The following is a 5,203-nucleotide window of genomic DNA, read 5'->3' as shown; positions in this document are numbered from 1 at the left end:
GGACAAGAGCTTATGATTTCCTTCAAATCCTGTTAAAGACTATGAAAACCATTGTCCAAGTTTAGTGAAGTCTCCCAGGCTTTCTTCCAGATTAGGAACCAACCCTAATATCCAAAGTCTTGGGCAAACCTCCCTCCCACGAATAACTTGAATGCCTCCTTGTCTTTCGATTCCCCTTTTTCCTGAAGTTTTCACCAGTTACTTTACCAAGGTATCTTGGAATACCGTCCTTCGTGTATTCCTTGCTCCTGGTTCCTTTCAGACATATCTACTAAAAACATCATGGAGCCCAGCTCAGATTTCACAACTAATCAATTAGTTAGGCTTATACATGGTTCTCAAACATCAAAACTATCAGTGTAAATAGGGACACATGACTTTAGAACAATTAAGTGTCTCTGGAGTCTTCCTGTGAAACTGTTCTGATCATGAAATTTCATTACTAAGGGCATGCTCTATTAGGGAACTTATGTATATATATGAATTTATAATATATATTTATAATATATATTAATACATTAGGACATTTATCTATACAAGTATTTCTTATTGTTTTAAAGATTGGATGTTTCTGTCCTCTTTAATAAGAAAATCATCTCTAAGCAGATATGGTTTGTATGGCTTTGACTATAAATTCTTCATCATTTTTCTTCTATCAGTTACTTTATTTTAATTTTGATATAACTGTTCAATAAGGGAAGTGTCTTTCTGAACTTCCACTTTATTCTCCTCATGTAAGTGCATTGTCACAACAACTGAAGGCAAAATAAAGACTTAAGGACTATTGTCTGATCTCATCCATGAGACTAGATTAAATCACAGACAGGGTGCACAGGGCAGTTATATGGGAAGGGTATTTTCAGTGAAAGATAAATTAGGAAAGAGGCTGCTTAAAAGATCTCAAAAAAGTCACTAAGCAAAAGGAAAATGATTTTTAAAAATGGAAGTGGGAACTAGGACATGTTCATTCATTTGGTCAGTTAACATTTATTACCTACTATGATCAGGTATTATTTTAGGAACTGATTATAAAGTGAAGAACAAAACTGATGTGTTCTCTGCCCTTAAGAAATTTATATTCTAATTAAAAATTCCAACTACTCAACACTGCCATTGACAATACCTAAACAGATGGACACGTTTGTGCTCCAGTAAAATTTTATTGACAAAAACAGGCTGTAGGCCAGATCTGGCCAATGGGCTATAATTTCCCAGCTCCTGCTCTAGTCACACATATGACCTGGGCAAAGACAGGACAGGTATTGCTGTGCTGTGTTCAAAGAACTGATAGGACACTGGTAGAGCTAAAGTAGAATAAGTGGGAGGGAAGGGCATGAAATGAGCTTGAAGAGGTAAGCAGGGCTCAGGTCATGCATGGTTTTGGAGGCCAGGGTAAAGACTTCAGATTTTATTTAGCAACTTATAGTTTTCAGCAGGGTGATCACATGATGCTCTTTGTGTTTTAAAAGCTCATTACAATTCCTATGTGGAGAATGGACTGGAAGACTACTGAAGTAGTTCTGGAGATGCCATCATGGCTTGGATTCACATGGTGGCAATGAAAAGGGCAAGAAGTGAATATACTTGAGAAACATTTAAAAGTGAGGATCCAGGATGCCTGGGTGGCTCAGTTGGTTAAGCATCTGTCTTTGGCTCAGGTCATGATCCCAGGGTCCTGGGATTGAGTCCCGTATCAGGCTCCTTGCTCAGTGGGGAGCCTGCTTCTCCCTCTGCCTGTTCTGCCTGCCACTTCCCCTGCTTGTGCTCGCTCTCTCTCTGACAAATAAATAAATAAAATCTCTAAAAGTGAGGATCCTAATTGATTAAATGGATTGTACCAGGGTGGGGACACAATGATAAAAGAGGAGAAAATTAAGTTTGATGCTCAGGTTTCTGGCTACGGCTATTGGATTGACTGTAGGCAGTCAAGCTGAGCTGAGCTAAATTATAAATTTCAAAAAGGAAGACTAGAGAGAGAAAGTGTTGCAAGTTAAGTTTAAGCTATATTAGGGAACATCTTAAGTAATGAGCTACAGAGACCACATTTGTCTTGGTAAAAAATAGAAAGTTACTGAAGAATTTTGAAGAGCAGAATAACATACCAAGAGGTGCGCTATAAACTGTGTTGCTTTGGGTAAAGGAGAGAAATGAGTGTGTCAAGAGCTGGGGAAAATTGTTAATAAATTTTTGAAATCATATAGAAAGAGGTAATAAAGAGTTAGTCCAGGGTTATTAGTATTAGAAATGGAAGAAATGAAAAAAAAAAAAAAGAAGAAATGGTAGGAAATGTAAACTCAATAGGTCTTTTGGTTGGAGGTATACTTTATTTATTTATTTATATTTAAATAAATATAGCCTATATATAAAATATATAATTTGAGACTGTTTACAATAAATAAATAATATAAACAATACAAAATACTTTTAAACATTAAAACATAAAAATAAGAGCCACATTTTTAAGGGAAATGTTGAGTAATTAGGCTAGACTGGAAGTTAGTACAACTGAGTCCAAAAATTAGCTCTGAGTTCTCTGATAGCCAAGATAAGTAGAATAAAAACAAGTGGAAAGAGGTGAAAATGTTGGATTACACAGTTTCCTACTGATATAAGGAGACATATCAGTTTTCTGGAGGAGATACACTGAATACACACTGTGTATAAAATCATACCTTGAATTATAAAATATATCTCCCAGTCTTTTATGTAAAGAACAATTAAAGAGTGACAGAAGCTGTGCCATAATAGCTGTTTAATAAAAATATATATTCCTCTTAGGCACTTTTTCATAACAAAACCTTATATCTTATATCCAAATACCTAATTAAAATTGAGGACATTATTCTACCATACACCTGTAATGGTATTTTTTACAGAAGGTAGGAGCAATAGAATTCAAATAATGAGTTTTACAGGGACTTGATTTGATTCAGAAATAAAGCTTGGGAAATAGGAATAGATGGTTAGCGGTTCCCTGAGACATCCCCCACTCAAACACAAAGTGCCTTAGTGACATCCACTCTCCGGCAATACAGACAACATGGTGGGTAAGAGTTAGTGGCATGGACTCTAGAACCAGACAGCCTGAGTTCAAAACCCATTTATGGAATATATGGAATAAATATATGGAATAAATACTATTTCTATTACCTCTGCTATTAATGGAAGCAGTGTCATTAGAGTGACTATTGATACCAAATGGCAAGGTGTTCGCAGGACTGGAGAAGTTCCAGTATAGATCGTACTTTCAGCTGCCAAAGAGTTCAGAGTAAATTATCTGCTACATTAACTATTAAACTACTGCCTAGAGGAAGAAATGAATAAGGTATGGCTCCACAACTAGATTTCTCAGTTTGACTTTGAAAAATATACTTCCCTGTTCCAGGGTGTTCCATGAATCTAAATGTGAATATTTTCATCATGAATCTAGTCCAAAACAATTTCTTTCTTGATTTTGAACTAGTGTTCCTATGATGTGTTACAAACTTACCATTCTGCTACGACAATTGAGCTACGACAATTGAGCTGGCTGCACCTAATTTTAACTGAATTTTTGACCTTTAAGGATTCAGGTTAGTCAAACTGGTATTTGATTAGGAGTATTTTCAGGAGACTTCTTAATCTGGCTTGTTATTTTAAGAGTGCAGAGTCATGTTGAATAAGGAGATTATCTTCAGTCTTTCAGCAAGTGTATTCAATGTGAATTTCTTAATTGCACCCAGAGGCAATGGAAGGAAAACACATTTATTAAATATTTTTAAAGACTGGTATCTTGACTATATGTCAGTAGTTCAAAAAACCACCAACTCCTAATCTTTCGATTCTAGAATCGCCAGTAACTAGGAGTTTATTAGGTGAAAAACAACAGCTGTGACTTCTGCACTTCTTCCAGACCAAGTTATCTTTGCTTGCCAGTAGAATTTGCTGATATTTAGACTGAACAAGGGTTGATGTCAGTTGACTTCATCTTGTTTTACCCCTTCCAATGCCTGACCCCCTCCAACATTTGCTACCTTGATTCTGGCTTCTCCATGGATATCCAGTACATATTCTTAACTCTCTGCCTCTGCTTGAGGTGTTCTCTTTCTAGACAAGGTCTTCTCTACCCACCCTCTCCAATCTAAGAAAATTCCACTCCATGTCTCATAATACAGTGCTCACTCCTCTGTTACAGCATCTATTATATACCCTTCCTTCCTTTCTTGAGCCCTGCTGGGGCAAAAACTGACTCATTCATCTCTGTATTCCTGGCACCATATTTGTTTGGCAAATAACAAACATTAAATAAATGTTTATTGAATTAATTCTCCTTATGACACATAAAGAAGGTTGGAGGGTTGAAATAATGTGTCCTTTTCCCAGTGGCATGCCTCCTTTTGACTTCATTATATCAGGAAATAAAATTAGTTTCCCATAAGGAGTGGCTTTCTGGACAAAGGGACGGCAACACAAAGACTAAACTCTTAAAGAAAGAGCATCATGAAACATAGAAGTTAATAATAGATTCAGACAGAGGGGATTAGGGTTTCCTGATGAAATCATGATTATATTAGCTGGTTTGGAGTAGAACTGCTTAAAATCCCTTTATCCTACCTCAGATGGTGCAGAACCTTGTAACCCTACCTTTGCCTCTATGGTGGTGTCTCTTCTCATTCACTGGCCAATGCTTAATAACTCAGGGCCTGGTAACTGTAGACTGGAAGTGTTCTAAAGAGTGATTGACATGAGTGTGTTCAAATAAAAATATATGGCTAAAATTAATAAAGCAAGTTAGAACTCCCAGGAGGCAATATGAAAAGAAAAGTGACTGTAACAGCAAGATTTCCCAGGTAAATAACAAGAAAGAGAACAACAGAGCTGACTCTTCAAGAGGAGTGCAGGGAGGCTCTCAAGTCACACAGAGATCGAAGTCCAAGAAGGTCCCTCACAAAAGAGGAACAGTCCCTCTAACCAGGGAATTGATGTGGAATAAGACACTATACAAAATCTCAGGGGAGAGAGCAGTCTAGGTATTCGGACTGCTCTCCACCTTATCCAAGTTCCCCATCCTTTGTCATTCCCTCAGGCTAAGAAAAGTGAGCAGAACACAAAATTCCTAGTCCTCAGCAGGAAAAATATCTGCAATAATAGAAGAACAGAGTTCAGTAGTCACTCCACTTTCACTTTGTCTGCCCAGAGCTACCCAAACAACATCAAAATGGAG

This window comes from Phoca vitulina, unplaced genomic scaffold, assembly GCF_004348235.1.
Source record: "Phoca vitulina isolate PV1807 unplaced genomic scaffold, GSC_HSeal_1.0 scaffold4, whole genome shotgun sequence".
Lineage (NCBI taxonomy): Eukaryota > Metazoa > Chordata > Mammalia > Carnivora > Phocidae > Phoca > Phoca vitulina.
The sequence above is the reverse complement of the archived record's forward strand: the minus strand, read 5'-3'. Positions refer to the sequence as shown.